The 16,197-nt window shown below is 35.9% G+C and overlaps 1 protein-coding gene across 2 annotated transcripts in view; it reads left to right on the forward strand.

The window, feature by feature from the left end:
• Gpm6a (glycoprotein M6A) overlaps positions 1–16,197 on the forward strand; it is a 264,991-nt gene that overhangs the window by 186,738 nt on the left and 62,056 nt on the right. The window lies entirely within an intron of this gene.

The raw sequence follows: 16,197 nt of genomic DNA on the forward strand, positions 1-16,197 counted from the left end.
CAGAAAGCCTGTCAGTGTTCTTCACAGCTACATATCCAGCTCCGCTCTATGCCTCATGAGTAGAAGTAGTAATAGACACTTTCAATTAATGGATAAATAAAGGATCTTTCTGTCTGGGGAGAATGCCATGTAATAACTGTCACTGTATTTTCTTTTTATTTACAATTCAATTTGTTCTTCTGTGACACTGTTTTGTTTTATGTATTATTAATGTCAGTTTTGTAGTTGTTTTGCAAAAACCCCCCAAAATTAAAAGTAAAAATAATGAAAGTACTGAGAAACATTAAGCAATTAGAGTGGGAGAATTCAATTTGAATATGCAAATGACCACATGAACTGGTTTCAAGACTGGGCACAGGCAGAAAAAGAAGTAAGAACTAAGAAACTATAGCCATAGTCAACACAATATGGGATTACAGTGGGTAAAACATTTATTAAAATGTGCCTCTCTTCAAATACACAGGAGCCAAAAAAGGGATATTACCTGATTTAAATAGGTATCTTCAATCTGTGTGTTTTGATAAAAATTTTACTTTCCCTCAATCTTCCTCCCTCCTCCTTCTCTCTCTCTCTCTTTCTTCCTTCCTTTTTTCCTTCCTTCCTTCCTTTTTTCCTTCCTTCCTTTTTTCCTTCCTTCCTTCCTCCCTCCCTCCCTCCCTCCCTCCCTCCCTTCCTCCCTTCCTTCCTTCCTTCCTTTCCTGTTTTATTCTTTACATAATACAGAAAGCAGTTCTCAAACTGGTAACTAATGATGAATAGGAGATGTACCACAGATGAAGTAAGGGGGAAAATATCAGCTGAAGTTGTATGCATATTTTGGGAAAACATGTTAAGATGGTCTGCAAATATGCTCATGTGTATAAGGCTATTAGGCTCAGTAAATTAGTAGGGAGTTATAATATAAAAAATGGATCAGAGAATATATTATAGAGAAAAGTCATTGATAGTGTAGGATAGTTAGGAAGTTGTCTTAGCACAAATTCAGTAATGTTAAAGTGCTGAATAAAGAACTAGTAATTGAATACTATGAGAACACAGAGAATACAGAATAGAGGAAGGCTAGACAACTAAACAAAGGACAGATTATAGTAGAAATTATAAACCATTCTATGATTCTTGAGCTCATTCTAAGGCTTGGAAGCCTTCTTAGAAAAGGGATTGACATGAGTGACATATTACAGCTACTATTTTCAAAATGTCACTATAGAGAGATAAATTAACAGCTGGGAGTCTAAACTTGGGCAAGACAGGTAGCCAAGAGTGCTCTTTAAAAGATCTAGGTATCTCTTTCTTAAAATCTGTAAGTCAAAATGAAAGTGCAAAGATGCTAAAATAATTACATCAGAGGCTGGAAAGGTGACTCTGGGTCAGAGAGTTGCTGCTCATTCCAAAGAGCAGATTTTAGTCCCCAGCACTCACATCTGGGGGTCTCAAAATAACCTGTTATCCTAGTGTCAGGGAATACAACACAATCTTCTGGCCTTTATAGACTTCTGCAAACATGTGTGCGTGAACACACACACCCACACACACCCACCCACCCACACACACACAAATAAATATTCAAAAGAATTTTTAAGTGAATAAAACTAAACCAAAAGAGATAAATCCTTCCTTATGCCTTACATACTCTTGTTTTGTTTTTGTTTTTGTTTTGTTTGTTTGTCTCTTCTTTTTTTTGGTTTTTCATGACAGGGTTTCTCTGTGTAGCAGTCTATCCTGAAACTTGCTCTGTAAACCAGGCTGATCTTGAACTCAGAGATCCAACTGCCTCTGCTTGCCAAATTCTGGGATTAAAGGCATGTGCCACCACTGACCAGCCCAATTACATACTCTTTGGAGCTTTTGTGTCTTGCCTCTCTTACTATGACACACTGACAAAAATTATCCCTGTTGCACAGGGGGTGGCACATGCCTCTAATCCCAGCACTTTCAGGAAGCAGAGATGGGCAGGCCTCAGTGAGTTCAAGGCCAGTCTGGGGTATGTAGTGAGACCACTGCTCAAACAAACAAAACGTCTCTGTTTGGGAGACTCAGAAAGATTATGTGACTTATCAAAATTCACATTACTATGACTTTGGGAAATTTCATTAAAAAGTCAAAAAAAATCTTTGGAAGCATGCAAATACACAACCATGGTTCCTTACTTAATGTCCTATTATTTAGCAATATATTAGATATTCTTTAAAACTACCTTTCAGACAGCATATTATTCTTACTTGTAACAAAAATGCATTATCTGCACTTATCTTTACAAGTTTATGTTTAGAATGATAAATGGCTTCAACATTTCTGAATCACAGAAAATTGTGTGAATAAAACTTCAAATTTATAAGCTACATTTATTTTTCAGATTAAACAAACTTAAAAGTCGTTTAGTTTTAGATCGCTTTTGACACGTGATAGTTTCCTGAGCTTCACCTAGTGAGAACAAGCTGTGTTCTGTGCCTCTCGTCTCAATGGTCTCAATGTAACTAGACTAGAAACCAAGTTCAGGACTTCACACGGGCTAAGTAAAGGCCTTCTCACTCAGCTATAGCCTTACTTATTTCTTTGTGCTGCTTACATTTACTAATTGCACACAGCTGTTTCCTTCTTATTTCCCCCATTTCCTACTTATCGCCCAGTCTTCAAAAACTAACAATTGTAATAGTTCGTTGTTCTATTATGTAATAGTTCAGCTCCTCAGGATGCTACCTGTTCTCCCTGTATTTTGAATAAATCACGTCTAAAAGATTGTATACAGAGGAAATTAATTTTTTTCCAGTCACAGAAAACTGGAAGGCATAGTGTGCCTGATTGCTGACACAAAACTGACATATTTCATTTAAAGTATGATGAAAATAGTTTAAGTCACTTTTGACCATGTGATGTAGTCTCCTTATCTTAGAGTTATATTTGTTAAACTCGGTGCTATGATATTGTGGTTAAGGAATAACTTTAAATGATGATAATTGAGACAGGAATTCTACTTTGCAAATAGATAAAAAGAATGTCATTGTCTTCGATGGAAGTGTCATTTTCTCTGTTTTCCACTTTGACCTTGTATAGGTGGATCCATAACACTGTCTGTCCTCACAATGTTGACCCGAAGGGTGCAGCTCTACATTCCCAAACTACACTGGCCTCAATTTGCCTAGCAGAGAGCTTGCTCCCTCTATAACTTGATCTGTATAATAGGAGACATCTAAGGCATTTGCTTCATACAAGTTTATAGTATCTTCCATTGACAGAAAAGTGGGAAGGCTTTGAATGTTCCAGAATGAATCATCCCCTCTACACCAGAATTAAAATCCTAAATTCATGAGTAGTGGGCCCTCTGTCTGTGGCACAAATTTAAGTAAATTCTAACTCTCTAGCTAGGCCAGGTATAGCACAAAACCCAACCATATTGTAAAACTAAAATAAGTTATTTCACAATGGCTGAAGTCATGAATATAGTCATATATTCATTTTGATGGGATTACATAGTTGATCTATGAATGATCTATTATGAAAACAAAATGAAAAAAAATCCCCTGATAATATGTTTTTAAAGCATATTTCTCTTTTGGTTGCTAAGACTAGACCATGAAGAATTGGAGGGCATGGTGGGGGGTCACTTAGGTTTGAAAGGAAGACCTGCCCAATCAAGCTTCTGGTTTTGGCAAAGGCTTGCTTGCATAGTGCAAACACATTTTCCTAGGCTGGCTTGCAAGTAATCTTCATGTATAGAGAACTCTTTCCTGTCCCCCATAGCAGTGCCCCCCCACTACAACATATGTAGCTCTATTCTGCCAAGAGGGGGCCAGATTGGCTCTCAAGAGTTGTTCCATCTGTGGCTCATGAGCTTTTCTATTCTCTAATTTTTCCTAAAGGAATAGTCAGTATCTTTAGGAGAACTGATGTGGCTGCTGAATATTTATATCATTGTGATTTTATTTCAAGGAACGATGCTAAGCTCTCTGATGAGGAGACAATTGGAAAAAAGTGTCATCACATTTTGATTTTTGCCGTTGTCTCTTCCTTGTTCTCTGAAGGGCAATGGCTGGAAGCCAGTAGGACTGTCTCATTAGCTCCTAGGAAACGTCATGATTAGATGGGATACTCAACTGTAAAGGGTGAGTGAGGCACTGATATGCTAACACACAACCAGGAAACACAGGGTGCAGATGGCCTCTGTTGGTGATAAGTAGGTTAGAGCAATGCAAATCCATTTAACTTAAAAACTGGTACATTAAAGCATTCAAATACAATTGAGTTAGAAGAAAAGGAAGAAAAATAGGAAAGTGAAGCCAGTGACCCAATCTGACTAATTAGTGTAAGTTAAAATCGCTTTAACTGGAATCACTTGAGTAATTTGGATGGACTTTTTTTTTCTTTCTTTTTTTCTCCCTGATTTTACTGAGCACCATTTTCTCAGCAAATGTTGACCTGCTGTTTTTCAAATTCAGTTATTTTGGAAATGCTTTCACTTTATTATCTTCAGAACTGAGCAGCTAAAGAAAAAGTGAAATACTGTTTCTAACATTTAAAAACTTTAAAAGTCTTTGTTTTTGAAACCAAGGATAATATTGACTTAAATATATATAAAACCACTTTAAAGAGGAATATGTGGGTTTTGCTGTGAAGTCTCCAATAAGCTTGTAGTCTATTATGGCAAAGCTAGATTGAATGAATAATCAGTCAGATATGTAGTAATAAACTAAGTTCAGTGACAGTAACAGATGGATTTACAGTATTTCAAAGGAGAAACATTTGAATATGCTGCTCTAGATTGGAACATTAGAAGCTGATTTGAAGATCATGACATATGTGTAGGGGCCTGAAAGATAAGTAGGGAATTGACAGATGACCATAGGTCATTGAAGCTATTAGTGAAAGTTCTAAATCACTAAGATGCAATACAACAATGTTGTTGAGTGCTGAGGGCTACACTTATCTGTGGATATAAGGACTAATTTTAAAATGGTTAGGGATTGTGCTGGTTTAGTGAAGCTGCAATTACAAGTTCTCCTCCAATCCAATACCAAATCATCAACCCCCAAAATATACATATAAATAGCATTATATAGATTATGGTGTATTTATGTATTAGGAACACAAACACACACACACACACACACACACACACACACACATATATATATATATATATATATATATATATATATATATATTTCATGTATGAATGTAACAACTAATGAGAAAAGGCCACGAATTTGAAAGAGGGCAAAGAATATATGGGAGGATTTGGTGAGAAGAAGGACAAGTGGGAAATGATGTCATTACATCATAATATCAAAAAATAAAAGAAATGATTTTTCAAAAGTCCATGTTCCTGCAGTAGATAAGATTTGAGAAAAAATCAGAGACCACATCGTACAGAAACCAAGAGGATGAAGATTTGATATAACAGGTCACACTTCTGTGAAGAGTTCAGGAGCAGAGAGCTTCCAGAGGATTCACAGCAAACAGTTGACAGATTATGTAGATTTGTTTTCTTCCAAGGAATCTTCAACTTTATTAATCATAGTGCAGCAGAATTAAACAATATTTCTTCTGTCTAAACCAAATGAAAACCAGGACACTCTCTCAGTGCTAATACAAATTCTAACAGTATTCTAACCTATACTCTTCTCATGTGACATGGAAACTCACTGAACCAACAAGGTAACAGTACTTGAAATTTTCACACAGATTTTTTTTTTCTTAAAAGAATCCCTCCAATATTTCTTGCAGGAAATAAACCCAAGAGAAGATGTATCAGTCTAGAGCAAATGCGATGGTGCTGTGGTCTTATGTAATTGCTGCAGAAATAGGAAAGGTGGACTGTTTCTGAATATTTTGCATATCAAATGCAAAAGCTCTGAGAACGAGCCTCAGCAGGAGTGTGCTTTCCTACATGGACATCAATGTATCACTTCATGTCTACCCTCAGAGGCCAGAAGCAGACATCAGATCCCTTGGGAAAGGATTTGCCATAAAAATAAAATAAAATGTGTCGTTTTCCATCGATAATGAGGGGGAGTATGTGCTAACCATAACACTCACTCTTCTCTTCCTCACATGAAGAATAGAATGAGCACTACTCAGACTTGTAGAATGCCGAAGAAGAGTTCGGATATGGATAATGATGTAGCTAGTACAGCTTAGGGCCTGTTAAGAAAATAATCAAGGAACTGGAATAATGGCTCAGCTGTTAAAGCACCAACTGAACTTCCAAAGGACCCAGGTTCAACTTCCAGCACCCATACGGTGACTCACAACCATGTATAGCTCCATTTCCAGGGATACGACTTCCTTTTCTGGACTCTTGGGGCACCATACATGCAAGTGATAGCCTGACATACATGTAGGCAAAACACTTCTGCACATAAAAAATAAAGTAAAAATTTATTGTTTTTAATTTCAAAAATATAATGAAGACATCCATAGGTTCCCACCTCTAGCTGAGGAACTGTGCACAGTTCATGGCTTCCAGAGCAGCCAGAGTTTGTTTTCATTAAGGGTGTGGCTCCTGGTAGATTGACTATGTTCTATCCCCCAAAAGTCTATGGACAACACAAACTGGTTATTGTCAACAGGTTATTGAATTAAAAAGAAAGAAAGATTGCACTAAATTCAGTAGGTTTATAGTGTAGATAGATCTGGGAGAAATTATTTGGAGGGCCTGGGGATGAATATGTTCAAAATACTAAATATGTTAAATTGTATACTTTAATGTATTCACTATGAAGAATGTTATGTCTGCATATTGCCTCAATATATTATCAAGCAATTTTTTAAATTTATTTTACACACTGGCTGCTGTTTCCCTTCCCTCCTCTCCTCCCATTCTCTTCTCCCCATTCTACCCCTGCCCCTCTGTTCCCACTGCCCCAATCCACTCCTTTGTTTCTCTTCAGGAAGGGTCAGGTTCTCCAGTGTGTATCAACAAAACATGGTATATCAAGTTGCAGTAAGACTAGGTATCTTCCCATGTATTAAGGCTGGGCAAGGTGACCCAGTATGAGGAGTAGGGTCCCGAAAGCCAGTAAAAGAGTCTGAGAAAGCCCCTGTTCCTGCTGTTAGGAATCTCACAAGTGGACCAAGCTACACAACTGTAACATATATGTAGAGTGTCTAGGTCAGTCCCATGCAGGCTCCCTGGTTGTCAGTTCAGTCTCTGCAAGCCCCTATGAGGCCAGGTTAGTTGATTCTGTGAGTTTTCTTGTGGTGTCCTTGACCCCTCTGGCTACTACAACCTTCTTTCCCCATCTTCTGCATAGTTCTCTGAGCTCCCTCTAATATTTCTATCAGTTGCTGGATGACGCCCCTCGAATGACAATTGGGCTAGGCACCAGTCCATGAGTATAGCAGAATAGCATTAAGCATCATTATGTTGACATTTTTTTTCTCCAGTCATGTTTGATTCTATCCTAAGTCTCTGTGCCATTTGGCCTGTGGGTCCTGGTGCTCCAGGCAGTGTCAGAGGTGGGCTCACTCTCCTGGCATCCTGAGTGAGGTAACCTACACCCAGAAAGACAAAATGGTATGTATTCATTCATAAGTGAATATTAGCTATAAAGTGGAGGATAACTGTACTCCAATCCACAGACCCAGAGAGACTAGATAACGAAGAGGGCCCAAGGAGGACACATGGATCTCCCTGGGAAGAGGAAATAGAAGAAATTTCATGATTGGACTGTGGGTAGGTAGGGATGGGAACATGAGAGATCAGGCTGGGGGAGATAGGGGTCAGGGAGTACCGAAAGAGTCTACTGGAAAGGGGGACATTTTAGGGTCAATTAAAAACCTGGCACAAGGGAATCTCCCAGGAATCTACAAGGATGACCCCAGCTAAGACTCCTAGCAATAGCAGATACATTTACTTAACCTGAACTGGACATCTCTTGTGACTGGACAAGACTTCAGGTGAAGGGAGTGGCAAACCAATCCAGCCACACAACCTTTGACCTACAGTCTGTCCTGCCTATGGGATGTGCTGGGGTAAGAGTGGCCTAGAGATTGAGGGAATAGCCAGCTAATGACTGATCAAGTAATATTTTATATAGATGAGTTTTCAGAAAAAGCATGTATTTTAATGATAAATATTTAAAAATTAATGTTATTACCTAAGTTCATAATTGAAATATATAAAAGATCTGTTTCACTGTTAAATTAAAAAGCATGTTATTAAATAATTCTGGCCATCCTCAGGTCCTCTTGTTTCCATCCAAAAAAATGGTGGGGTTACAGGCATGGATGTTTTCTCATATTGTACTGGGAATTCCATTTATTTCTTGCTTCTTGCAAATAAAGCATTCCTATAAACTGATCTAGCTTCCCAGACCAGATAGACTACATTTATTAAGGCCATATTAAAAACACTAGAGGATTTGACTCATCATTATGTAGAAAGTGAAATTAATTTCCATTGACCATTAAGCAAAATTCATATTGTAGTTAATGACAACATTTTGGTAAATTGGTCAATATAACATTATTTTTTTTTTTAAATTTGAAAGAGAGCAAGGAGGAAGGAAGGAAAGAGAAGGATTAAATGATGTAATATATACTCAAAAAAAGAGTAAACTTTTTAAAAAATGCAATCATAATCCATGGTGGCAACCACAGGAAGGAAATTTATTCTGTATGAGTAAACTAATGCTTATTTAGAAAGAAACAGTAACTTTTTAACATTCATTTTAGAAATTGAGACAGCTCCAAAGTAAATTTCAAAACCACTACAAAATGCACTGAAAGACTTCGGCTTATTGGTGAAAACATCCTGGCGGCACCTATTTTTAATAGATGTATCGAGACAATAGCTACATAATTCTACATAATTCATCCACTTAGGGTTTATAACTTGGGAGTCCTTAGCATATGGCACAGCATGTGTGAAACCAGCGTGTAAAACTAAGTTTTGGACCTTTCCACTATCCCAGAAAGAAATTGTTTGCCTATAGCTAACTATTCCCTTTCCTTTGTCTCGAGAACCCTGAACAAAAAATACCTATTTTAGAATACTAAATCATTTTCTTTCCTATTCCTGTTGTAAGTTTTTAAATTAAGGCCTGACCTTGGTGGTCATGAAGAATGAAAATGCAATAGCAATCATTTGCACTTCTTGGACAATTAATTGTTCATGTGTTCTTTATGTTTTACCCAGTGGGAATTTACTCTCCACAGTATTTTTCACAAGTTAGCAGCTTTTCATACTATTACATAATTTTACCTGTGTAAAAATGCATAGTTAAGTTTGATCACTTAAATTATATATATATATATATATATATGTGTGTGTGTGTGTGTGTGTGTGTGTGTGTGTGTGTGTGTACACACACACACATATTGGACTACATAGCAAGCTTCAGGCCAACCTGAGATACTGGATGAGACCCTGTCTCAAAACAAACAAACAGAAACAAATAAACAATTACCTAGTAAATTGTTCTAAGTAACAATGAACTTAGAATGAATAAGATAAAACATTTCTATTTCAAGAATCTATCTTACTGATGATATTTACCATGTGCATAGACTAGAAATAATATTTAATTTTTATCTTTAATTTTTTATGAGAAGGAAAAACATATTCTCACATAAAATGCATTCATTAAAATATAGTATTAATTGATAAGTTATAAATTTCCAAACTATTTTATTCCAAAGTGTAATATCTTTTCAATATAGAATTACAGCAAAATAGATTTATATATTTAATAAAGGCACACAGTTCTTATGGGTGTTTGTCTACCTGAAATATTGATAGAAAGGTAATACATTTTAATAGAAGTACAGCATTAAGTTATTATAGTATTAACTTTAATTTCATTAACTACATTAATTGAGATCATGTATGTACTCTACTTGTTACAATTGGATCACTAAAATGAGATTACCCAAGTTGCTACCTCAATGTATGCTATAAGTATGGACTTGGAAAAATTCATTATCAAAACCAATATATGAAATTTTGTGTTGATAAACTTGGATAACAATAGCACTGAAGTAAATTTATCAAAGAACTAGCTATAATTCCATGTTTGTTGCAGCAGTATTCACAATACCCAAAGATTACAGAATCAGTTTAAATGTTCGTGAACTTACTCACAACTAAAGAAAATGGATTATGCATTCACAGTGGAATAATATTTTGATTTTTACTACATTGTAGATGTAACTGGAGGTCATTATAATAAATGGAATAAACCAGGCACAGCAAATAGGTTCTGCATCATCTCCCTCAGATGTGGAAACTGCAAAAGCTGACCTCATAGAAGTTGATAGTAGAAAAGTGATTTACCAGTGGCTAAGAAAGCAACAAGAAGAAAGAGTTGGAGAAGGATTGGCTGAAGAGTACTAGGTGATAGTTAGAGAAGAGAAATGAGTTCTGGTGTTTTATTGCTCAGTAGAATGAACATAGGTAGTCATATTGTATTATACATTTCCAAAAAAGCATCAAGAAAATGTCTTAAACTATTTCCTTAGAATAATTTATGAATGACAACAGTCCTATTCATTCTGACTTGAACATTGCACAATATAAATATGTGTCATGACATTACATAACACCTTGTTAATACATATGATTTTTATGTGCCAATTAAAACCTCAAAAAGGAAGTGATTTTGTAATTCAATGGACTGTACTTTCCATAGACCTAATTGACACAGCCATCCCTTAAACCCCAGCTCCCTAAACTGTGGACTGTGACCCCATATGCACCACATAACTAACTTGAACAACTGACAACAGCATAAAGATTCTAAACAATTAACAACTGACAACTAGTCAGAATCAAACATAATGCACCTGAGGCATTTCAGGCAGTACTCCCTGTGTTACATTGATTTCTCTCATTTACGTCCATTTTGTAGGTATAAATAACTTTACAACTCAGTCATAAGAAGTAGCCATCTGAAAGTGGATTATGCATTTGCATAGACAGTTTGCCCAAAGACATACACAGATGGCAAAAATGAGCAAAAAAGATGCATGTCAGTATATTATCAAAGTTTTCCAAATCCACTTCATGTAATTATATCCCATGCATTTTACTTTCATTTGAAATCTGAGGTGAAAATATGCTTATATTTTCTTTGTTCAAATACGAAGTTTCGCAACCTATGTTGTTAACTTTACAATTGTTTTCAAATAAATATTTGAGCATCTTTCTCATCATAAATGTAAGACATCACTGGATAGTGTTTTTATTTTATTTTTTTAAAGTGAGGTCCTCAAATAACTAGCCCAATTTTATGATAATTTTTGTGTGTGATTGGTTTGCCTGCATGTATACCTGTGTACCATATGCATGCCTGATGGCCATGGAGGTCAAAAGAGGTCATCAGATCCCCTGGAAATGGAGTTATGGATGGTTGTAAGCCGCCATGTGGATGCTAGGAACTAAACCTGGGTCCTCTGTAAAAGAGCAAGTGCTTTTAACTACTGAACCAGCTCTCTAGCCTTTTTCTGTAATGTGTAGATATAGAGATCATGTTCAAATGAACTGTTTTATAGCTAAGCATGGTTAAAGGATGGTGATGTGGAAGATTAAATGTTAATGATGTTGAAAATCCCCAAGATTGTTTCATGAAACACATGGAGGCATACGGTTACAGATCTAACTCCCAGCAGGATTGAATTTCTGTGGCTCCAACTCTGTGTCCCATATGGGAAATGCAGACATTATGTTTCAGTTCATGGAAATGTTAATGGAATTAATTAAATGGTGCTTTCTAAGCTACAGAACATTCTGTCTTTGGTTGTTCACACATTGTCAAACATGATACTTTGCTGTCTAACTCTTGGTCTGACAGGCATCTCTCCCTCTTCTCACAGATGGAACCTTAACACAGCTTCCTGAAGTAAGCTGTTTCCTGACCACAGTTAGGATTAAGTCCCCAAACCCTTTTTAGGAAAGGGAGCATTGTTCTCAACAGAGAATTGTGGCTGAGTACAGTTAATAAGACAAGAAGAGGCCTACCTACATCATTTAGGTTGTGCTTTCACATAGGATATATATATATATGTAAACAGAAGGACTGGCTGATTTACTTCATTATAATGTAGTAACATTGGGAATTCCTGGCACTCAAGGGTGTGAAATCAAACTTCATCTTTTGGAAGACATGTCTCTTGTGGGGTTTTTTCTTTGGGCCAGTGGTTCCTTCTTCGTGAAGACTTCATTACAGCAAAAAGGAAGTTTCCTCATATTACACGCTAATTAGTAGACTAAGCCTAGTTCAGTCAAACGTGGGAGAATTCCAGGCAGAGAGAACAGCGTGTACAAAGACAGAGGCTTGCAAATAAACTTGTCTAAATCAGGGGATCATTCAGTGTGCTACCCACTGACAAGCTTAAATTCTGTCCTCAGGGTAACCAGAAGGCGAGGAAGGACTTGAAAGAACTTCACACAGAGAGAGATTTGACAATATTCATCTTTCAAAAATTTATTCAAGATTGGTAAAGAGAGCACATATTCAAAAATGAGGAGAGAAGAAAAACCCTCCATAAATAGCAAATTATCTCTGTAAATGAAGCACAGGGAGGTTAGGTGTCGTTTAAGAAGCATCATTAGATAGAGCAGATTTTATGTGATGCGCAGGGGCTTTTAAATGAAGTGAAGAGGAAAATCATGCATACTCTATAGATTTTGGTAAGTAAATATTTCCTGGAATCCACAATACAAAATATCAGGGAAGAGGAAGCTGACATTGTGCTGACTGCAGAATCTGCTTATAAAAACTTCTAAGCTCAGGACAGCATTTTGGCTAGTATTTCTATGGCTAATACTTTCTCATGTATTTTATTTCTTAATTTTCACAAAACTCCTGACATTTTTCTCTTCATTGCTCTTTCTCTAATGCTTCAAGACCTCCCACCACCATCACTGATAAAACACAAACTCATTTTCCCTGACTTGTAAACATTAATGTCTTATACAAATTTGACTACCATTAATGGCCAAGGTATAATCCATATAAAGCTATGGCAGTTCTCCTTTCTCTCTATTTAGCATTCCTATAGTCCTCCCGCCTTGCAAAGTAAAAAAAATCTTAAGTATCCATAAACAGATGTCTAGATAAAGAAATTCTCTCTCTCTCTCTCTCTCTCTCTCTCTCTCTCTCTCTCTCTCTCTCTCACACACACACACACACACACACACACACACACACACACACATTCTTAAAAAAATTCTACAATTTCCATGAGTTGTATTAAAGAATATCCCATTAAGTAAAATAAGCAAGAAATAGAAATACAGATATCGTGTAAGTGTAGTGAAACAGCTAAACTTACAAAAGCAGAGGATATGGTTACACAGGCTGCAGGTGAGCCAGAATTGGGAGGTGATGATGAAGGGCACAAAATACTAGACAAGAGAAATATGTTTTGGTTTTTAGCATCCTATGTGATGAAGATAGTGAATACTAGAGAACGAGGAGTTCCAAATTATTGAGAGTAAATTCCAAATGTCCTCACCATTAGAGTGATGAATATTCAACTAGCCCGGTGTAAATTTTACATTGTATTCATGAATCATGACTTTGCACCATATAAATAATAAATGTTGATTTATAGGTAAAATATATTAAAATAAGTAATAATGAACAGGGTAAAATGCTAAAAGAGGAAATTTAGAATACAGACAACTCTACATATAGCAAATAGTATGCTCTGTACTTGAAATAACTCTGCTTTGAAACATTTAAGTTTATATTTAGCTTTGAACTATGTAGCAAATAATTGTAAAATGTATTAGTGTGCTGTTATGTTTTTAAATAAGCAATCTACATGGAGATAAAAATTTTCCTATGATTAAATATTGAGCATAGAGCATAATACCATATTGTAAAGCCTGCCATGTCACAGTTCTGTCCAACACTAAGATTAACATTTAGGTAAAATATGATAGATAACAACAATTCAAGTCTATTTTTCTATATTTAAGTAGAATGTCATTTTAATTCCAGTTTAAGTTCTTTCTATCACATCCTTCTGATAGCTACTCCATAATAACAACTCCATGAGTGATTCCATCATTAATTGTCAAGACAGAACTCACATCATCTAGGCCATCCCAGCCCTTTGTGGTGCAACTACCAAGTACTTCATCTAACACCGGAACTCTCACCCATGCCTGAAGGACAGTTCTCAAAGTATGAACAAATTTTCTCTACATAAAGGTCAGGTTTTGTAACTGCATTTCTTTGAAAACTATTTACTAATCTTTACCCAGTTGTTTCTAAACGAAGTAAGTATATACCTGAGCTTCCCAAGGGCTAATACTTCTTGTGGGTTCTTGAGAACCGCTTTAGTCAACCATAACATACAGGAGGTTATAAGAGTGTACATTTTATCAAAAATTGGCATCTCTTTATTCTAGCTTATTCTGAATCAAAGATTTTTAAACAACTCAGATAAAAATGTAAAACAAAATACTGTTGTAACTGTAATTTTCAGGAGAATCAATCTATACTTGACAAGCAATGTACATATAATGAAATTTCTTTAAGAGCCATGATAGATTAATTTGTAATAAAATGTAAATGTGAAATACAATGGTCATGACAGTTCAAACATCTCTTAGACATACTTATTTCAAACCTTTAGGAAAGTACCCCAAATTGGGATTGCAATAACGCATGGTAATTTCATGTTTAGTTTTTGTGAAGAACTTCCTTATCATTTTCCAAAGACCTGAAGTAATCATGTTTTCATCAACAATGAACAAGGCTACCATTGTCTCTACATCCTCCTCAACACTTGTTTTCTTGTTTTAATATAAAAATCATTGTGATAGGTGTGAAATCCTAACTCATTGTGGTGTTAATTTACATTTCCCCATTATTAGGGATGCTCACCATTTTTTGTATGTCTGCTTTTTAAGAACATTATGTATGATCTCTGCCCATTTTCAATATTTTGCTTGTTTACTATTGAGGTCACAGTAAATCTTGGATATTAACCCCTTATGTATATATTGCTTTAATTTTTTTTACAATCAGTTGCTTGTCTTTACACACTGTTGCTCATTTGGTTTTATTTTTAAATATGTTTTACTACTTTAAAGTCTGCACGGTAAGAAATTATACAGAGTATTTTGGTAGTTTGACAAATCATTTGCTTGCCATCTTTCAGAGGAATGGATTGACTTCATTTTCACTTCAGTTATTGAATTCATACACACACACACATATATATAGTATCTCAGTTATGAAGACTTAACTCCCCTTATGGCTGAGAGTTAAAATTTACATAAGATAGGCTAAATTATCACTTAAGTATATCTAGTTCTTTCATACAAAGTCAGGTTGGGCAAAGGTTTAAGAATATAAATACAAAGTCTAGGGGCAAAAATGAATATATTAAAGGTGCATTTTCTTCAGGTTTCCATCTTTCTGACCATCCTGTTTAGCGTATCAGGAGCCTTACTCTGTCTGAACAATGCACCTTGGAACATTGCCTACAGCAATGCCAAATGTACTATCACTTCAGAATTTTTATAATGATTGAATTCACCATAGCATCTGAATTCCATGCAACATCTTAGAGTGAAAATAATGCAATTACCATCTTAACTAAAAACTTCCCTGCTTAAAAAAATAAATAAATAAACCCTTAACTAGGATGAGCTACAGAAAATCTTCCTATGTCTGTTCTGTGTAGATCTTTCCTTATTTTCATACTCCTCAAGATATGCCAACTTTCTCTGTCTTTTATCAGTCAAGAACTCATAATTATCTGAATCTGAATACATACTTTTTTAGGGAAAGCTGATGTTTTATGAATTATACGGAAATTTTAGCCTTTCTTTCTGGAACTGCCAAAATGTACACTTTGAGTTCTCCAGACGATGAGCTCATTCTTTTTTTACATTCCTGTTGCTAGTTCTACTGTCCTCCCAGAAGCTCCAGTCATCACTCATTTGGAGTATTAATGGTGACAACTGATTCTGCCCCTGGGCCTTATCCCAGCTTAAGCCCATCAATGACACTATAAGCAGAGAAGTTTCTCTCAAATATGAATCTATGTCAGTCTCTGCAGAAATAAAACTGAAATTTACTGTCATGAGGAAGTCTTCACAACATAGTCTTACTCTTCTGAAATCTCAGCTAACTTCCGTCTTCACTTTAGGCTGTGTACCCTAGTAACATTAGTAAAGATGGTATTTCTATTCATCTTCCTGGGTGCTTTATGTATTTGGCCATTTTTACACTGTGT

Source organism: Peromyscus leucopus, chromosome 17 (genome assembly GCF_004664715.2).
Source record: "Peromyscus leucopus breed LL Stock chromosome 17, UCI_PerLeu_2.1, whole genome shotgun sequence".
Taxonomy (NCBI): domain Eukaryota; kingdom Metazoa; phylum Chordata; class Mammalia; order Rodentia; family Cricetidae; genus Peromyscus; species Peromyscus leucopus.